Consider the following 22,428-nt stretch of genomic DNA (forward strand, 5'->3'; position numbering starts at 1 on the left):
TACTTACTGTGCATAATGTCCCATTTTAGAATCATATATATTGAATTACTGGATTATTTCATTTTTTATAGATTAATGTGTTTGTTACATCCCTAATAAAGTGTAGGGAAATGGAGACAGTAACAAGCAACAACCGTCAGCGTGAAAGAGAACACAAGTTTATTTATTTACACCAAAGAAAATGCCCAGCTGCAAAGAGAGGAAGTGATCAGCTGATTACCAGTGAGAAAAAGGGGGAGAAGAGAAAAGAGCAGGAGGAGGGAAGGTCAGTCCACCTTAAAGGGATAGTGGAAATTGAACCCCAAATAGTTTCGTTTTAACTTATATATAAGCATAATTACGTACCAAAACAATCACACCTGATTAAAAAAATATAATAATTGCCTTACGCATGTTAGAAGCACTTTATTGCAGCTTCCCCGAACTTTTTTAGAAACCAAATGATCGATTCAGCCAAAACGGAAGTGAGGAAAACTCAGGAAGACGAAACGATAACAAACCATGGCGTCTATGCAGAATGAACGTGGAAGGGCAAATATACCAGACAAAGAAGAAGGATTGTACGAGGTATCCAGTGATGATAGCGAGTCAGAAACATCCTCTCGGCTTTCCTGCGAAAATGTAGTTTTAGGAACTGAATCTGAATCCGGTTCAGTAAGCGACGATGGTGAGAATATTGAGCCAGACGATGGACCATTACGTCCTTATTTGTTCGAGCCCGAGGTGATGGAGTTAGTTCACGGCATGGGCAATGGCGAGGATGACCAGGACCAGGCGCCAGATGATGCACCCCTACGCACAAATAATCTTGACTGGTAGGTCCCTAAGCATAGCTCACGCTAGGCGCTATATTATATATTGCAAAAGTTGGCATGCATGCACTGTAGGCCTATGGCTATGCCCGAGGATGACTGCATGTAGGGTACATTTCATAACATACCAGGGTCAGGTTCACATAAATTATCTTGTCACATTTATTATTGTATATGTAAAAGCCTTATGGGCATTAATTACATGAATACATTTAAATGAATTGTATACTAGCATGATATACAGCTTGAGCCAATCAGTCTTTTGACGTAGTATGGTCCTAATCCTAGGCTAGCCAGGCTGCCTGTCAAGTGTAGGCTGTACTCACAGTACTGTTAATCTATCATGTCTATATGATGACTGTAGTGTACACATTCGACACTGTGTATCGGATTATCGGATGACGAGGCCTCCGGTCGCCTAATCGACAGGCAATAAATGGCGTTGTACACAATGGTACAGGCTAATGATGCATTAAATCAGCCAGAAAACATAATAAAATACTCGTTTCTTATGTATTCCACTTTCAATTTGAGCTAGAGACAGAGGAATCTCAAAACAATCGTCAGTAAAATGATGGGAGCACACGACTGCCGAAGTACTCGTCAGCTTCGGCTCCGTGAAGTTTGCCCGTGTTATCTGAACAAATTTCACCCACTGACGACGAATGGCTGGGTTTCTTGGAAATGCATGCGTCGAAACGCCCTTCTCTGCATTTGCTGTCGCACTACAGCCATACAAAACACATCTATTCACCATAATAAAGGTCGGCTATTCACATGAAAATTCTATTGAATGTCCGCCAATGTTTGTGCCCGTCTTACTTTGTTTTCGTCATCACCCGAAGATTCCCGAAGTATTTCGTTTCATTGAGAGGGCGTGGTCGGGAGCAGTAAAATTGAAAATAAAATGAAACTAGGCGCATGAAATAAAAAAAATGGGTTATTATGCTTATTTTTAATAAAAATACATAAGTTAAACCCAAAATTTGCAGATTTCCACTATCCCTTTAAATGAGCAGTGGGTAATCAGCAGGTAAAAGGCAGGACACGGGAACTTGGTCCTGAGGAGATGTAACGATTATTAAACAAGAAATAGTCGAGTCAAGGGGTCAAAGAAATGAACATTTCTGATTATTAGTGAATCAGTTGCAGGCGGGTGAAATCAGGCTTAGGGAGTAACGTATTACATGTAACGGCATTAGTTCATCAGGATACAAAATAGACAAATGTATTCCCTTACAGTTACAGAAGCAGCTGACGACCAACACACTTGTGTCTTTTGAAACGATTACGCCATTTAAATATTTTGTCACAAACTTTGCAGCTCTATTTTTCCTCTCCCGTGTGGACTCTCATGTGTGACTTTAAATTTCCACTCTGTGAAAAAGCTTTCTTACAGACTGAGCAGCTGTGTGGTTTCTCTCCTGTGTGGACTCTCATGTGTTCTTTTAAACGTCCACTATGTGAAAAAGCTTTCTTACAGACTGAGCAGCTGTGTGGTTTCTCTCCTGTGTGGACTCTCATGTGTTCCTTTAAATTCCCACTATGTGAAAAAGCTTTCTTACAGACTGAGCAGCTGTGTGCTTTCTCTCCTGTGTGGACTCTCATGTGTTCCTTTAAATTTCCACGATGTGAAAAAGCATTCTTACAAACTGAGCAGCTAAAGGGTTTCTCTCCAGTGTGGATTCTCATGTGTGTGGTTAAATTTACACTCACTGTAAAACATTTGGTACAAACTGAGCAGCTGAATGGTTTCTCTCCTGTGTGGACTCTCATGTGGCACTTTAAACTTCCACTCTGTGAAAAAGCTTTTTTACAGACTGAGCAGCAGTGTGGTTTCTCTCCTGTGTGGATTATCATGTGTTTCTTTAAACTTCCACTCTGTGAAAAAGCTTTTTTACAGACTGAGCAGCTGAATGGTTTATGTTCAGCACCACGTTGTGGATCACTGATGGATTCATGTCTATTTTTCAGTGAGTTTGAGCCTGATGCAGGTTCTCTGGTCTCTTTACAATCAGTACTGTCTTCAGTGTCAGGTTCAAAAGAGCCTCCAGTGTCAGGTTCAGAAGAGTCTCCAGCGTCAGGTTCCCAAGAGTCTCCAGCGTCGGGTTCAGAAGAGTCTCCAGGGTCAGGTTCCCAAGAGTCTCCAGCGTCGGGTTCAGAAGAGCTTCCAGTGTCAGGTTCAGAAGAGTCTCCAGCGTCAGGTTCAGAAGAGTCTCCAGTGTCCGGTTCAGAAAAGTCTCCCGTGTCCTCCACAGTGTTTGGTTTTAAACTGCTCTCTGGATCTGAGTTCCTGGCTGGTTCTGGTCCACGACAGTCATCTCCATCAGCTTCTGTTTCCATGTGTTCAGTTTGTCTTTCATGAGGCTGAGAGGACTGAGGTTTCTCTTTATCATCTTCACTCTTCACAGGGTCAGGAGTGAAAGTGGACTTGGTGATGTCAGCCTCTTCCAGCTCCTGAAGCTGCTCTCCCTCCTGTTCCTGCTTAATGTGTGGGGGCGGCTCTGGGTCCTCCTGGTCCAGACTGGTGCTCCATTCCTGCTGGTCAGGGAGAAGCTCTTCTTTAACCACCACCAGCTGCTGGAAGTCTGCAGGAAACAGAAAACACAGTCAGAACAAACTTTGAAGTGTTACCATTACAATTGGAGAAATTTTGCAGCCCTAATTTATGCCTTTGTTTTTATATTTTCACATTATCTTTCTTAGTCCCACCTATTGTGTATTTGTGTTGTCTCAATTCACCTCAAGTAGCCCACCCACTTTGAAAATGAAAAAGGGTTTTTTCTTGTGGCGTAGCACTAGCTACAATGAATTATATTTGGGATCGTTCCCAGATACACTACGCCTACAGTATAAAATTAAAATACTCTGTTACAAATTAAAATCCTGCATTCAAACCTTATTTAAGTAAAAGTATGCAAGTATTAACAGAACATTTTACGGCACCTTCTTATGTAAAAGTAATGATGGTGCACGTGGGTTTGCTATCCTGGCTCCAAAATGGTGGAATGAGCTCCCCATTGACATCAGGACAGCAGAAAGCTTACACACCTTCCGGCGCAGACTGAAAACTCATCTCTTTCGACTCCACTTCGAGCGATAGAATTACTAACAAAGAACTGCTAACAGAGCACTTATATACTAATAAAGGACTGGCTTATCTATAGCCAGTTGAGTAGCACTTGAAATGTTTGGCTCTATGAAACCTGATGTACATATATGATTCTGTTTTCTTCAAGGTTGTGTCTTCCTGGTCGAATGTACTTATTGTAGGTCGCTTTGGATAAAAGCGTCAGCTAAATGCAATGTAATGTAATGCAGTAAAATGTTCCCTGTCAGTGTTTAATTTATGTTGTTTCTTGATTATTTTCTATGTTGCATTTTACTGCTGTACATGTTCAAAGTTGCGCTTGTATAAATGATTATAGATGAGGGAACCTGCTAAATATTAAAATGTGTGTGTTTTCTATATACAGTACATTACCAGTCAAACGTTTAGACACCTTCTCATTCAATGTTTTTTGTTTATTTTGAATTGGTTTCAGTGTTTACCCTATATACAAATAGCGGCAGCGCAGCTATATAATATGTACGATGTAACACCAGAGGAAAGAATACACTGGATCGGGTCTATTCTAACCTGAAGCATGCCTACAGAGCGGCACCACTCCCGGTCTATCTGACCACCTTTCACTGCTTCTCATCCCAGCTTACACCCCCCTCAGAAGTGACACCAAGTCGGTGGTCAAATATATCAGAACCTGGCCCGAGGGAGCACTCTCACAACTGCAAGACTGCTTCGAACACACAGTATGGGACATATTTGAACAGACAGACTTGGAGGAACACACAGAGCCTGTCTTATCCTACATCAAGTTCTGCACAGACACTGTAACTGTGGAAAAACGCATACGGGTCTACCCAAACCATATACCATGGATGACAAGAGCGGTGCGGACTCTCATGAGTTCCCGTGACACAGCCTTCAGGACGGCTTGGCAAGGGCGAATCTGAGGAGAAGCATCAAGGCTGCAAAGGAGGACTACAAGGAAAAAGTGGAGGAGAATCTCGCTCATAAAAACACATGGTGCATTTGACAGGGCCTTCAGTTGCTAACCAACTATAAAGGGCAAAACATCTGGCACTACTACAGCTGACGCCCACCTTGCAGAGGAACTAAACCACTTCTTTGCTCGCTTTGAGGCTAGCAGACCCCCCCACTTTTCTACTCTGCCCCTGTCCCTGCAAACTACCAGCTCCATACCACCTCCCACTCTCAAAGAACATCAGGTGACGCTGAGGTCTGTGAATCCTGGAAAAGCCGCAGGACCCGATGGAGTACTCGGCAAAATACTCAAAGCTTATGCTGACCAGCTTTCAGGGGTCCTGACCAGGATATTCAACCTGTCCCTGTCATACTCCATCTCGGGGTGGTATGCAGGATGCTCAGCTGCGGACAAGAAAGCCCTGCAGAGAGTGATCAGGATGGCAGAGAAAACCATCCGCTGCCCCCTGTCTTCTCTGGAACACATCTCCACCTCCCGCTGCCCCAACAGAGCTAACAAAATTATAAAGGACAGCTCTCACCCAGGTCACAGAATGTTCTCTCTCCTGCCTTCTGGGAGAAGATACAGGAGCTTCAAGTCACGGACAAACAGTTTCGACCACTGGGCCGCCAGGCTGCTTAACCACCACACATAGTGCAATAACCATAACTATTCTCACACATACACATCTTTTTAATGCACTTTATATACTATTTTTATATCAATAATTGTAACTATTTATTCCCCCGTATGATTGTTTATGTTGTCTGTCCTATTGCAGTATTTTTTTTACTGTTATGTATGTGTTTGTATTTGTTGCACACCAGGACAGAGTTGCACTCTGAATCTCGTTATACTCTGTGTATAATGACACAACAAAATATATTATAAATACATGTTGGCAATAATTGATTGATGAGATTTTACATTAATTTATATTAATGTTTTAATTACTTAATGACCTTTGTACTAGTTCCCCTATTCTTTATCAAGTAACATTTTATATGTGTTTTAATTTATTATTGAACATATTTATTCATTGATTTCTTCATGAATTATTCTCACGCAATTTGAATTCCAAAGTATTTGTTTTTATTTGCTTTTACACATTTAAAAAGAAAAGGTGAATAAAGAAGCACATTAAAACTAAAGTATCAATGTATGTCACATTTAACCAACTAGTGACTACCTGTATGGGTAATATTTAAATCAGTAGGCCTACATTAAATAGCATATTATTCAGTGTATGTATTTTTATAAATATATTTATTTTGGTAGGTTTGCGCTTCCGTAATACATTTTAATTATTATAATAGAGTACATGTGTCTAATAATACTTACATACTTTTACTTAAATAAGATATGAATGCAGTACTTTAACTTGCAATGGAGTATGCAGCAAGTGCTGATAAAGGGTCTAAAGTGTTATTAATGTGACAACAAAGTGCTACTGAATAGTGTAAAGTGTTGATTAAGGGTAAAGGGAACAGACCTGCTCTGTGTACCCGAAGCTGAGGCTGTAAAACAGCGTCCAGTAGCTTCTGGAGTCTCTTGGCCTCCTCTTTGGAAAGAGACAGCTCCTCCTCGAGCTCTGCTATCGTCTTTTCAAACAGAGCAAATATCTCTTCAGCAGCAGCAGTGAGTCGCTGCTTCTTCAACGACAGCAGCATTTGGACTTTACTCATGTTTTCTAAATCACCTTTTCCTGCAGACTCCGTTAAACACACCGTTTCTCTCTCTATCAAACTCTCAATCTGACTAGTAGGCTATTGCTAACATGTTTCCAGCTAGCATGCTAAGCTAGCTCCTATAGTCCGAGGTAAACGCTCCAGAAAAAAGAGCACACAGTCCACTCAGAGGTTTATCCAAACACACAGATGATGGATCAGTAGTGCTGGAGCTCACACACACTTTCTCAGGAACACAGAGAAAGAGAACAGTAGCGACGAGACGCCACATGGATACAGCTTCTTTTTCTTCTTCTTCTTCTCTTGGTTTTTGGCGGATTGCAAACAGCTTTAAGGTGCATATCGCCACCTACTGTACAAGAGTGTGTTTCACCATATCATCCTATCACCACTTGTGGAATTATACCACTGTATTTACGTTGTTTTAAATTCTTCCAATCAATCCTGTTTCACTCAAATTCTAAAGAATGGCCTTCCTGGTAGCTCTTACCCCCTCACCTTCTGTTCCCAGTGTCCCCATCTGGCTCCACTCCCTTCCTGTCTCTCTGACCAGGTCTCTCAGTGTTTCCCTCTCTGTTTTGTACATGTTGCAGTGTAATATGATGTGTTCCACAATTTCTTTCACTCCACACCCCCTGCATTCTTCAACTTCGCTTTTTCCCTGTATGTATGAATATACATATGTGTATTAATCCTGTATGATCCAGTCTGAGTCTAGTGATTGTGATCTCCTCCCGTCCGTTTCTTTCTGTATTTATTATGACTGATTTGTGTAACTTGTGGTATCTCCTCCCTTTCTGATCTTCCTCCCACCTTTTCTGTCATATTTCCATACCCTTCTTCTTAATTATTGCTTTTCCTTCTCCTTTTCCAAGTGAAACTGGTATTGCTATTTCCTTTTTGTAACGCCTCTTTTGCTAACTTATCAGCATGCTCATTCCCTTGAACCCCCTCATGTGCAGGCACCCAGCATAACTGCACATCTATTCCCCTCCTCTGAAGTCTCAGTAAGCAGTGGTTAACCCGGAGTCGAAGGGTATTTTCTCGATTTTTAGATGTTTTCTTAAATCACCTTTTAAATGTATTTCTTCTCACATGGCACGCCATGTGTTACATTATCAACATGTTCAGGACAATCTCTATTGCTATATATGCACATTACTCACCTTAGAGCACTGTTTGATGAGATAAGTAGCTCAAAAGCTTAACATTTGAAATCCAATTTTCAGAAAATCTTCAAAACTCTTGTGAAAGCACAAATGTGATCGAATTGTTTTGGTATTTTAGATATGGTTACCAAAGTCTTAGGATCACAAAAGCAGTGAAATATTTGAATTACACTGTATATAAATGTGTTATTCATGTCTAAAATAAATTTAAAAAAAATCAAATTTTGAGTAAAATAGGTGTTTATCACTCTACTTTCACCACAGCAGGGACTGAGATACATTAGAACTGAATAATGACTTCATGTTACATACCAAGGTTCATGTGATGTGTACAAATACAAATTGAGCATTCAAACTTTTTTTTTCAACCATACATTTATTATAAATATGTTTTTTTCAACCAACTATTTATATAAATATAAGAAACTGGAAAATCTCACTATTTACAATATTGAACATCAGAACTTTCAACCAACTATTCATTATAAATGTCAAGACAGTGTCATGGTCTTTGTCTGTCTTCCAAGACAGTGGGTCTGGCTGCTGTGAAGATGGGGTTGATGGTGCATGGGCTGCTGTGTAGGTGGGGGGTACAAGTGCTATACGAGACTTCCACGAGACCTCCTTGCAGACTGGGTTGAAGGTGATGGCTGTGGTGGAGCCTTTGTGCTGAGGTGTATCTTGACATGGTGGCAGCCGCAGATGGAGGTGGCAGCTGTAGTGATACTGGTCTGCTGGTCCTTGATGCACACATAAAAAGAAAGTTTGGGAGGTTGGATAGGAGTCTCTCTCTCTCTCACTCACTCACTCACTCACTCACTCACTCACTCACTCACTCACTCACTCACTCACTCACTCACTCACTCACTCACTCACTCACTCACTCACTCACTCACTCACTCACTCACTCACTCACTCACTCACTCACTCACTCACTCACTCACACACACACACACACACACACACACACACACACACACACACACACACACACACCACACACACACACACACACACACACACACACACACCACACACACACACACACACCACACCACACACACACACACACACACACACACACACACACACACACACAGGTATTTCCAGTTACTTTACATTCAGTATACAATCACAGACACACATATACATAGGCTACATCTGATTACAAAGTCTCATCTGTACAGAACAGTATGATAACATAATCGATGGCAAAAACATGTCTATAGCCACTGTAAATGTCTCCGTTGTGGGACGAATAAATGATTGATTTAATCATCTACACATGTGTGGAAGTTATTCAGTATTTTTCACATTTATTTAATGTATTTATTTGTTATTTTTTGTTTTCTAGAATTAATTAATTTACAGCCATATTATTTAAGTTAAGTTGTGTTCCAGCTAGTCTTTTTTGTTTTGAAGGTGATGGGTCAATTTGAGCACCGGGAAGGTCTATGTTTTTTTTACCAGTATCAGGGCTGAGTTCAGCAAACATTTCAACACCTTTTTCTGTATTGTTCTTGATAGTGAAATAGTACAATAAGAGTCGAAATGCAAGTTATGAAATATGATATATCAAGTAAATAGATAAATAATGTTTAATGATGTTGTTTCAACAGATTTAGCTTCAACAGTTCAGGTGTTTTAACGGGCTTATTGGCTGTGGGATGAAACTGTCTTTGAATCTGGTTGTTTTAGTCCGGATGCTGCGGTAACGCCTGCCAGACGGCAGCAGACTGAACAGCAGACATCGTCATTAACAAATACCGGAAACAGACCGAAAACAATTTAAAAAAAAATAATAATACTTTATTCCGAGTGTGCTTGCTTTGAAAGTCATCACATAACGGCATTGTAATACACGGTTCGGCTACATTACATATTACATATCTGCCATAGTTCTGTATTTATAGAGCCCTGATGAGAAGACCTCTAGACAAACATGAGGAACTGAAAACGTGACGTGGATCATAAATATATCAGCCATTAAACAACATCTTATATTTCTTTTCACACAATACGTCTCCTTGCAGTATCAACACTAATTCGGCTCACTTTTATATTAGATCCAATTGGTAGATAGGCTGTATTTACACCATAAAGGTGCACAGCTGATATAAAGGGACACCTGGTGGTTAAAGCATGTTATTGAATTTAATTATTTTTATTATTAGATATTAATACGATCCCTATAAAGTATATTCATTACTCGTTATTCTCTACTAATAGTTCATTAAAGACTGTATATAATGACTATTTTGCACATCCCTTTCAAGATTTCAAGATTTTCTAAGGTTTATTGACATATCATATAGGCCTACACAACTGTGGTGTAGTTCTGCACTGAATGAAAGACTTGGGTTGCAGGTTCCTCAATAGTGCATTACAAGACATCTATCAATATTTGTGCATACCTCCAGCAATGTTAACTATGTCGAAGCACTTATTTTAACTGATATTATAGATAATGTATTATACTCTTATAAGATGTATGTAGATATTTCATCTCCGGCCTTGTCAGGTATTGAACAATCAATAAATAAAGAACACAGAATTGTTGAATATAAAACACAGAATTTGTGTGATTATACTAAATGATTTTAAATTAAACACAACTGCATATTTAACTGTTACACATGCTGATGTAACGCAAATGTTCCAACTTGGGATCAATAAAGTATATCTTATCTTAAGCTGATCGATGGCTACTGCCATATTTGCAAAATGTGCCTCTGAACCTTGACAAGTGCATGTTTCAGGCTTATCAATTAATGTAATGTAATGTTATCACAGGGGTCACACACATAAGACCAGCTGTTAAATAAAGCTCTTCTGACCTTAGCTGGCATGTGGGTATATATATATTAATACTGCCCATAATGGGCACAAGCAATTTTCACCCATTTATTAATTATATGTTTTAAATGTGAGTGTTTCCTGTCACCTAAACCTCCAGGGATGTACACAGTTTAATACTGGCAACTTCTTATTATGGGAAATACGAAAACGTCTTTTAAAACTACAACTCCCAGTAGAGACGTGCCATAGAGAACATGTTGCGAAACAGAATAGCCAGCATGTGTAGTTCTGGGGACGGGGTGGGGGAGGGGGGACGCGGTGGACCCGTTCAAATCCAGTTTTGGACAGTCTGCCGTGGTTCCATCCCATTTCAAGTGCTGTTCGAGAATCGGCTTAACCCTCGGAGCACACTCTCCAATCACAGAGCTTGAGGACTATCACGGGGTTTGTCAAACAGAGCACATGGTGTAGTCAAAACGATAGCTGGGGATTCTGGGTAGTGTAGTGTCTTCTGCCATCCTTTACTCAGAACAAATATTTGTTTCTCCGAATCGAAGGGGAAAAATACAAAAGCATTGCACATCCGGGTGTACAATTCTCCGTTATCCAATGGGAATGGACGCTCACATTACCTTTAAGGGCAGCTGACACAAACGAATGCCGTGCTTCCATGAGCGTCAAATCCCAACGCAGATGGGAATACATTGCAATCAGTTGAAAGTTATTTGCGTCCCTTTATGACGCTGAAGTAGCCTAGGAGCGTCACAATTGGACGCCACGGACACTATACAAACATCGCTATTGGACGCTTAGGGAGTGAGAGTGTGTTGCACTGGAAAGACCAGGATGTCCTCTGTACAGTACATCAGGGATTGATAGAGTAGCTCAAAAGAGTAAAAGGAAATGCATATTAACAAAATGTCCAGTGGACATTTTCAATGGGCTGGGTCCCAGTATAAATGGAGAAAGTTCAGCACTGTTGCTTGCTACTCTCCCTTGGAGTGGCCGTCCTGTAAAGATGACTGCAAGAGCACAGCGCAGAATGCTCAATGAGGTGAAGAAGAATCCTAGAGTGTCGGCTAGAGACTTAAAGAAATCTCTGGCACATGCTAACATCTCTGTTGACGAATCTACGATACGTAAAACACTGAACAAGAATGGATTTCATGGGAGGACACCACGGAGGAAGCCACTGCTGTCCAGAAAAAACATTGTTGCACGTTTGAAGTTTGCAAAAGAGCACCTGGATGTTCCACAGCACTACTGGCAACATATTCTGTGGACAGATTAAACCAAAGTTGAGTTATTTGGAAGGAACACACAACGCTATGTGTGGAGAATCCAAAGGGTTCACATACTTTTTCTTGCAACTGTAGACTCTTATTGTACTATTTCACATTTTTAAACTATTTTTCTTTTTATATTACTATTTACTTGCACTATATTTTTCTGTGTTTTGTGTTTCTCTGTTGGAGAAGCCTGCGACACAAGATTGTCATCAGCATAACTACACTGTAGCTATGTTCGCATGACTAAATAAAGAACCTTGAACCTACTGAACACTTATTATTCCCCATTATTTTTCTAATAATGAGCATTTCTTCTGTAGCCGACCATAGAGGTAAAACACCTTTCGGCCACCGTAGTATTGCGCCACAGAGGTACCGCCCACTTCCGCATTCCCTTCCCTTAGTACACAATATTTATACAGCTGATACCCCATAGTTCTTTCCCGGGCGGTGGCAACACTGGACTGTGACTGGACGAGAGATGGCAGAGGGAAGTGACGAGGCAGGAAGCGAGTTAGGAGACATGGACGTAGCAGGCGGGAGTTGTGAAAATGGAAAATGGGATATAGTGAGGAGAAAGAAACGTAAAAAGGGAGGAAATACTAATTCGGATGAGAGCAATAGTGAGGTTGAAAGGAGAGAAAGAGTAGTCGGAAATAGTCAACAGGAGTTCATGGTGGTTGTGAAACTTGCGCAAGAGGGAGCTTCGTTCGGCGTGTGGAACCCTATACGCTTAACTAAATCCATCAGGAAAGAAATCGGGGAGGTAATGAGTGCTAAAGAATTGAGGAATGGATCAATGTTGATCACATGTAGGGATAGAGAGCAACAGGGGAGAGCAATAAAGATGAGTACCGTGGAGGCTAAGAAAGTGGAATGTTCACTGTTCAGTGGTAAAAAGATAGTCAGGGGAGTTGTGACGGGAATCCCCGTCAGAATATCAGCTGATGATGTGAAAGGGAATATAACAAATGCAAAAATAAGTGATGTCAAACGCATGAAAGCAAACCGCAATGGGATTAAAGAAGATAGTCTTTCGGTTCTGATCACCTTTGATGAAAAAAGGCTTCCGGAAAAGATACTTATTGGATATATGTGTTATGATGTGAGACGTATGTTCCACCATCAATAAGATGTTTTAAATGTCAGAGATTTGGACATGTGGCGGCAGTGTGCAAGGGAAAACAAAGGTGTGGCAGATGTGGTGGAGATCATGAATACGGAAAATGTGAAAATGGGGCAAAGCTGAAATGTTGCAATTGTGGAGGGGAGCATAGCTCAGTGTACCGTGGATGTGAGGTTAGCAAGAAAGCAGAAGAGGTGCTGCGAGTCAGGGTGACGCAGGGAGTTAGCTATGCAGAGGCAGCAAAGACAGTTTCAGGAGGAACGCAGGTTAAAATGTGAAACAAAAATAAGAGCAAAGAAACAGGAAAAGTCCACAACTGTGTTAAGTTGAAGGAGGACACTCTGATAGTGAGTAAAAGAGAGTTTGTACTGTTTATGGCAGAGATGATCAACTGTTCAGCGCAGACTACAAGCCGGAATGAAAGAATCAAAAATAATTGTCAAATCAGCTGAAAAGTACCTTGATGTGAAAGGGATGCACTGGGGAAACGTGAAATATATCCTAAATGATGACGTCCAACAACTGGATCGCTGGATCATCCTGATGGTGTTAATTGTACTGCAGTGGAATGAGATGAGAAGAGTTCAAAAAATATATTGACAACCTTGGAGAGAAACCTAATGTACTTTGTATTCAGGAAACATGGCTGAAACCACAACTGGATTTTATTGTGAAGGGATATACTGCAGTTAGACGAGATAGGGACTCTGGCAGAGGGGGAGGAGTTGCAATGTTTTTTGAGCACACTTTCTGCGAGGTAAGCGCAGCAGGGTGTGCTCTGTCAGCCACAGCCCAGATTTCTCCTCGGTTACACCCGGGTTAAAGGAGAATGTGGGCAGCAGCTGCTGACCATAAAGCCGGTCAGGTGCAGTAGGGTGGAATGTTGTTGTTGGACGACAGTGCGCGTATACATCGCGGCTCCACCCACTGTACCCATAGAGTCCAGTAGAGGGCGGAGCCTGTGAGAGATATAACGTTGGGTTACGTATTGTAACCCTTGTCATATTAGCACAGGCAGAGCCCTCTACTCAGGACACTGTCTGTCCTATTCCGCTCGCTGAAGAGAGGTGTAGGATGATAGTCAGGAGACGAGACCTCCTTTTATACGGTGTGATGCGCGCGCATTCAGGTAGGCCCGCCCAAGGCCGGCTACGTCTATAGAAGTCTCAGTGGGAGAATGCTCGCAGGGTAAGGTAGTACCCATAGAGTCCAGTAGAGGGCCCTGCCTGTGCTAATATGACAAGGGTTACAATACGTAACCCAACGTTTCCTGCCACACCTGCGCGAATCCAACATATATTACAATACTGTTGTGAAGAAATGAATAATTGTTTTGGTTACAATATAACGCCCAATATTTGTCATTGTTTCCAAATCCACATTCATTCCCACCCCCTGCTCTGCTGTTATTCTTGTATGCGACTGCTACTTCAACTTCTGCCCCTCTCCACTCCACCTCCCAGTAACAACATCCAGTCAGACTCTCTCTACTCAGGACCTGAGGATATAAAGTGAATCTGTCTGGGTGACTAGAATAAGACTTTTGTGGTTTCATGTATGTTGCTTTTCTGCTCCCCTCAGATAATACCAGCCGTGTGTTTGCTGTGTTTGGATCCAGAGTGATCTCCTGTGAATATTTGAAGAACCCAGCTCTGGTGGCGGGCTCTGCTGCTGACAGTAAAACATCCACTTCAGTCGGTGAGACGTTTGTCCATTCCTCTCTCAGGACGTCCTGTAGTTTGTCTCTGACTGCTGAGAGGGCCACCATCACGTCCTCAAAGTAGCTCAGTGGACGGATGTTGATGCTGGAGGAGTGTGTAGGTTCACTGAGGGCTGACCGTGTGGGGTAGCTGTGCAGAAACTGGTTGTGATCCTGTGTGAGACAGCAGCTTCAGCTCAGCGTCTCTCCTCTTCAGCTCCAGCATAGCAGTGATCAGCAGGAGCAGCTTGGAGTCCAGTCTTCTTCAGCTCCTCCACTAAATCTACTAGCATGGTGTTTTCCAGCGGGACAGGCCTCGGTGTGAAGCTCTGCCTACACTGAGGGCAGCTGTGGATCTCCTTTCTCATCCTCTCCATCCCAGAAGCCTTTAATACACTTCATGCAGTAGCTGTGTCCATATGGAGTCGTCACCGGATCCTTCAGTAGATCCAGACAGATGGAACAAGAGAAGGTTTCCCGGTCCAGCTGAACTCCTTTCTGCGTCATTTCACCTCTCAGTGGCAGCGAGTGCCTGAGTTTCACTTCCTGAGAGCTGAAACTATGTGAGCTGTGATCTGAACAGCATGTGTGTGTGTGAACAGTGAATATGGCCCATCAGCTCTTGTACTTTACCCACATGTTGGTTACACCCATCCTCCTCAGCGTGGATCTGAAGGGGAGGAATTTACAAACGGAGCCTTGCTTACAACCTGTTGTACATTTGAAAACAATCTTCAGCTGTAAAGTATTTGTTTTAAATTCAGGCTTTTGTAGCACACGGCTCCACACTCATGGCCATTATATGAGGGTGGGACAAGTCCCCCCCCACTTTTTCAAATGATTCGTTTAGACCCCCTCAATTTTACCATGTGGAAAGTCCGTGAATTGGTCTATCCACTCGCCGCACTTTGTAGAGCGCTGTGTCAGTGCTTCACTATCAAATCCATTTCACTTGCTTATTGAGAGAATGCCCAAGTCAATGAAACTCTGTTCCATGTTTTCACTGCTACGGTGTACCAAGGCAGATTATCACATACACCGCGCATGTTCAAGGAGTGTTGTCATAGTTGGACAGCTCAGGGGCCTAATTTATAACGCCGTGCGTAGGATTCACGTGGGAAGGTTGCTTACGTAGTATAAATCCAAAAAATAGGTACAGAAATGTTCCGACATTTTCCGATTCACCAAACATTGCGTACCGGCGAGGAAAGTGCGTACAGCACTTCCTACGCTGGTTTCCCTTTATAAATCACAATCGACTCGAAATGCGGTGCAGCTTTTGCGGGCTTCACGTAACGCCCATATTTGCCTATAGATAGTCAAAGAAACACCAATTCATTCATTCATTCATTTTGACTGACTTTATGAAGAAGATCGCAGGAAATGACGACAGAATAGCTAAAAAATAAAATAATTTTTTTTTATAGATTAATGTGTTTGTTACATCCCTAATAAAGTTTAGGGAAATGGCGACAGTAACAAACAACAACCAATAACAATCAGGGTGAAAGAGAACACAAGTTTATTTATTTACACCAAAGAAAATGCCCAGCTGCAAAGGCAGGAAGTGATCAGCTGATTACCAGTGAGAAAAAGGAGGAGGGAAGGTCAGTCCACCTTAAATGAGCAGTGGGTGATCAGCAGGTGAAAGGCAGGACACGGGAACTTGGTCCTGAAGAGATGTAACGATTATTAAACAAGAAATAGTCGAGTCAAGGGGTCAAATAAATGAACATTTCTGATTATTAGTGAATCGGTTGCAGGCGGGTGAAATCAGGCTTAGGGAGTAACGTATTACATGTAACGGCATTAGGTAATCAGGATACAAAATAGACAAATGTATTCCCTTACAGTTACAGAAGCAGCTGACGACCAACACACTTGTGTCTTTTGAAACGATTACGCCATTTAAATCTTTTGTCACAAACTTTGCAGCTCTATTTTTCCTCTCCTGTGTGGACTCTCATGTGTGACTTTAAATTTCCACTCTGTGAAAAAGCTTTCTTACAGACTGAGCAGCTGTGTGGTTTCTCTCCTGTGTGGACTCTCATGTGTTCCTTTAAACGTCCACTATGTGAAAAAGCTTTCTTACAGACTGAGCAGCTGTGTGGTTTCTCTCCTGTGTGGACTCTCATGTGTTCCTTTAAATTCCCACTATGTGAAAAAGCTTTCTTACAGATTGAGCAGCTGTGTGCTTTCTCTCCTGTGTGGACTCTCATGTGTTTCTTTAAATTTCCACTAAGTGAAAAAGCATTCTTACAAACTGAGCAGCTAAAGGGTTTCTCTCCAGTGTGGATTCTCATGTGTGCGGTTAAATTTACACTCACTGTAAAAGATTTGGTACAAACTGAGCAGCTGAATGGTTTCTCTCCTGTGTGGACTCTCATGTGGCACTTTAAACTTCCCCTCTGTGAAAAAGCTTGTTTACAGACTGAGCAGTAGTGTGGTTTCTCTCCTGGGTGGATTGTCATGCGTTTCTTTAAACTTCCACTCTGTGAAAAAGCTTTTTTACAGACTGAACAGCTGAATGGTTTATGTTCAGCACTACGTTGTGGATCACTGACGGATTCATGTCTATTTTTCAGTGAGTTGGAGCCTGATGCAGGTTCTCTGGTCTCTTTACAATCAGTACTGTCTTCAGTGTCAGGTTCAGAAGAGTCTCCAGTGTCAGGTTCCCAAGAGCCTCCAGCGTCGGGTTCAGAAGAGTCTCCAGCGTCAGGTTCCCAAGAGTCTCCAGCGTCAGGTTCAGAAGAGTCTCCAGTGTCAGCTTCAGAAGAGTCTCCAGTGTCAGCTTCAGAAGAGTCTCCAGTGTCAGGTTCAGAAGAGTCTCCAGTGTCAGGTTCAGTCTTTGGTTTTAAACTGCTCTCTGGATCTGAGTTCCTGGCTGGTTCTGGTCCTCGACAGTCATCTCCATCAGCTTCTGTTTCCATGTGTTCAGTTTGTTTTTGATGAGGCTGAAAGGACTGAGGTTTCTCTTTATCATCTTCACTCTTCACAGGGTCAGGAGTGAATGTGGACTTGGTGATATCAGCCCCCTCCAGCTCCTGAAGCTGCTCTCCCTCCTGTTCCTGCTTAATGTGTGGGGGGGGCTCTGGGTCCTCCTGGTCCAGACTGGTGCTCCATTCCTGCTGGTCAGGGAGAAGCTCTTCTTTAACCACCACCAGCTGCTGGACGTCTGCAGGAAACAGGAAACACAGTCAGAACAAACTGTGAAGTGTTAGCATTTAAGAATATAATCACCATTACAATTGGAGACATTTTGCAGCCCTAATTAATGCCTTTGTTTTTATATTTTCACATTATCTTTCTTAATCCCACCTATTGTGTATTTGTGTTGGCTCAATTCACCTCATGTAGCCCACCCCCTTTGAAAATGAAAAAGGGTTTTTTCTTGTGGCGTAGCACTAGCCGCAATGTAAACAATGAATTGTATTTGGGATCGTTCACAGATAAACTGTGCCTACAGTATAGAATTAAAATACTCTGTTACAAATTAAAATCCTGCATTCAAACCTTATTTAAGTAAAAGTATGCAAGTATTAACAGAACATTTTACATCACCTTCTTATGTAAAAGTAATGATGGTGCACGTGAGTTTGTTATTGTGGCTCCAAAATGGTGGAATGAGCTCCCCATTGACATCAGGACAGCAGAAAGCCTGCACATCTTCCGGCGCAGACTGAAAACTCATCTCTTTCGATTCCACCTCGAGCGATAGAATTACTAACAAAGAACTGCTAACAGAGCACTTATATACTAATAAAGGACTGGCTTATCTATAGCCAGTTGAGTAGCACTTGAAATGTTTGGCTCTATGAAACCTGATGTACTTATATGATTCTGTTTTCTTCAAGGTTGTGTCTTCCTGGTCGAATGTACTTATTGTAAGTCGCTTTGGATAAAAGCGTCAGCTAAATGCAATGTAATGTAATGCAGTAAAATGTTCCCTGTCAGTGTTTAATTTATGTTGTTTCTTGATTATTTTGTATGTTGCATTTTACTGCTGTACATGTTCAAAGTTGCGCTTGTATAAATGATTATAGATGAGGGGACCTGCTAAATATTAAAATGTGTGTGTTTTCTATATACAGTACATTACCAGTCAAACGTTTAGACACCTTCTCATTCAATGTTTTTTGTTTATTTTGAATTGGTTTCAGTGTTTACCCTATATACAAATAGCGGCAGCGCAGCTATATAATATGTACGATGTACCACCAGAGGAAAGAATACACTGGATCGGGTCTATTCTAACCTGAAGCATGCCTACAGAGCGGCACCACTCCCGGTCTATCTGACCACCTTTCACTGCTTCTCATCCCAGCTTACACCCCCCTCAGAAGTGACACCAAGCCGGTGGTCAAATATATCAGAACCTGGCCCGAGGGAGCACTCTCACAACTGCAAGACTGCTTCGAACACACAGCATGGGACATATTTGAACAGACAGACTTGGAGGAACACACAGAGCCTGTCTTATCCTACATCAAGTTCTGCACAGACACTGTAACTGTGGAAAAACGCATACGGGTCTACCCAAACCATAAACCATGGATGACAAGAGCGGTGCGGACTCTTATGAGTTCCCGTGACACAGCCTTCAGGACGGCTTGGCAAGGGCGAATCTGAGGAGAAGCATCAAGGCTGCAAAGGAGGACTACAAGGAAAAAGTGGAGGAGAATCTCGCTCATAAAAACACATGGTGGGTTTGGCAGGGCCTTCAACAGCTAACCAACTATAAGGGAAAAACATCTGGCACTACTAGAGCTGACGCCCACCTTGCAGAAGAACTAAACCACTTCTTTGCTCGCTTTGAGGATAGCAGACCCCCCCACTGTTCTACTCAGCCCCTGTCCCTGCAAACTACCAGCTCCATACCACCTCCCACTCTCAAAGAACATCAGGTGACGCTGAGGTCTGTGAATCCTGGAAAAGCCGCAGGACCCGATGGAGTACTCGGCAAAGTACTCAAAGCTTGTGCTGACCAGCTTTCAGGGGTCCTGATCAGGATATTCAACCTGTCCCTGTCATACTCCATCTCGGGGTGATATGCAGGATGCTCAGCTGCGGACAAGAAAGCCCTGCAGAGAGTGATCAGGATGGCAGAGAAAACCATCGGCTGCCCCCTGCCTTCTCTGGAACACATCTCCACCTCCCGCTGCCCCAACAGAGCTAACAAAATAATAAAGGACAGCTCTCACCCAGGTCACAGACTGTTCTCTCTCCTGTCTTCTGGGAGAAGATACAGGAGCTTCAAGTCACGGACAAACAGTTTCTACCCCTGGGCCGTCAGGCTGCTTAACCACCACACATAATGAAATAACCGTTACCATTTTCACACATACACATATTTTTAATGCACTTTATATACTATTTTTATATCAATAATTGTAACTATTTATTCCCCAGTATGATTGTTTATGTTGTCTGTCCTATTGCAGTGTTTTTTAGTGTTATGTATGTGTTTGTATTTGTTGCACACCAGGACAGAGTTGCACTCTGAATCTCGTTATACTCTGTGTATAATGACACAACAAAACTGTATATACAGAATATATTATAAATACATGTTGGCAATAATTGATTGATGAGATTTTACATTAATTTATATTAATGTTTTAATTACTTAATGACCTTTGTACTAGTTTCCCTATTCTTTATCAAGTAACATTTTATATCTGTTTAATTTATTATTGAACATATGTATTCATTGATTTTTTCATGAATTATTCAAACGCAATTTGAATTCCAAAGTATTTGTTTTTATTTGCTTTTACACATTTAAAAAGAAAAGGTGAATAAAGAAGCACATTAAAACTAAAGTATCAATGTATCACATTTAACCAACTAGTGCCGAGATGTATGGGTAATATTTAAATCAGTAGGCCTACATTAAATGGCATTTTATTCAGTGTATGTATTTTTATAAATATATTTATTTTGGTAGGTTTGCGATTCCGTAATACATTTTAATTATTATAATAGAGTACATGTGTCTAATAATACTTACATACTTTTACTTAAATAAGATATGAATGCAGTACTTTAACTTGCAATGGAGTATTATCACAGTGTGGTGTTTGTACTTTTACTTCAGGATCTACTACCTGCAGCAAGTGCTGATAAATGGTCTAAAGTGTTATTAATGTGACAATAAAGTGCTACTGAAGAGTGTAAAGTGTTGATTAAGGGTAAAGGGAACAGACCTGCTCTGTGTACCCGAAACTGAGGCTGTAAAACAGCGTCCAGTAGTTTCTGGAGTCTCTTGTTCTCCTCTTTGGAAAGAGACAGCTCCTCCTCGAGCTCTGCTATCGCCTTTTCCAACAGAGCAAATATCTCTTCAGCAGCAACAGTGAGTCGCTGCTTCTTCAACGACAGCAGCATTTGGACTTTACTCATGTTTCCTAGATCACCTTTTCCTGCAGACTCCGTTAAACACACCGTTTCTCTCTCCATCAAACTCTCACTCTGACTAGTGTTGCTAACGTGTTTCCAGCTAGCATGCTAAGCTAGCTCCTATAGTCCGAGGTAAACGCTCCAGAAAAAAGAGCACACAGTCCATTCAGAGGTTTATCCAAACACACAGATGATGGATCAGTAGTGCTGGAGCTCACACACACGTTCTCAGGAACACAGAGAGAGAGAACAGTAGCGACGAGACGCCACATGGATCCAGGTTCTTTTTCTTCTTCTTCTTCTTCTCTTGATTTTTGGCGGATTGCAAACAGCTTTAAGGTGCATATCGCCACCTACTGTACAAGAGTGTGTTTCACCATATCATCCTATCACCACTTGTGGAATTATACCACTGTATTTACGTTGTTTTAAATTCTTCCAATCAATCCTGTTTCACTCAAATACTTAAGAATGGCCTTCCTGGTTGCTCTTACCCCCTCACCTTCTGTTCCCAGTGTCCCCATCTGGCTCCACTCCCTTCCTGTCTCTCTGACCTGGTCTCTCAGTGTTTCCCTCTCTGTTTTGTACATGTTGCAGTGTAATATGATGTGTTCCACAATTTCTTTCACTCCACACCCCCTGCATTCTTCAACTTCGCTTTTTCCCTGTATGTATTAATATACATATGTGTATTAATCCTGTATGATCCAGTCTTAGTCTAGTGATTGTGATCTCCTCCCGTCCGTTTCTTTCTGTATTTATTATAACTGATTTGTGTAACTTGTGGTATCTCCTCCCTTTCTGATCTTCCTCCCACCTTTTCTGTCATATTTCCATACCCTTCTTCTTAATTATTGCTTTTCCTTCTCCTTTTCCAAGTGAAACTGGTATTGCTATTTCCTTTTGTAACGCCTCTTTTGCTAACTTATCAGCATGCTCATTCCCTTGAACCCCCTCATGTGCAGGCACCCAGCATAACTGCACATCTATTCCCCTCCGCTGAAGTCTCAGTAAGCAGTGGTTAACCCGGAGTCGAAGGGTATTTTCTCGATTTTTAGATGTTTTCTTAAATCACCTTTTAAATGTATTTCTTCTCACATGGCACGCCATGCGTTACATTATCAACATGTTCAGGACAATCTCTATTGCTATATATGCACATTACTCACCTTAGAGCACTGTTTGATGAGATAAGTAGCTCAAAAGCTTAACATTTGAAATCCAATTTTCAGAAAATCTTCAAAACTCTTGTGAAAACACAAATGTGATCGAATTGTTTTGGTGTTTTAGATTTGGTTACCAAATTTTGAGTAAAATAGGTGTTTATCACTCTACTTTCACCACAGCAGGGACTGAGATACATTAGGACTGAATAATGACTTCATATTACATACCAAGGTTCAT

At 41.7% G+C, this 22,428-nt stretch overlaps 1 pseudogene; it reads right to left on the reverse strand.

The window, feature by feature from the left end:
- Window positions 1–2,054: 2,054 nt before the first annotated feature.
- LOC139435776 (zinc finger protein 585A-like) lies at window positions 2,055–21,306 on the reverse strand (annotated as a pseudogene).
- Window positions 21,307–22,428: the final 1,122 nt, after the last annotated feature.

This window comes from Pseudochaenichthys georgianus, chromosome 18 (genome assembly GCF_902827115.2).
Source record: "Pseudochaenichthys georgianus chromosome 18, fPseGeo1.2, whole genome shotgun sequence".
NCBI lineage: Eukaryota > Metazoa > Chordata > Actinopteri > Perciformes > Channichthyidae > Pseudochaenichthys > Pseudochaenichthys georgianus.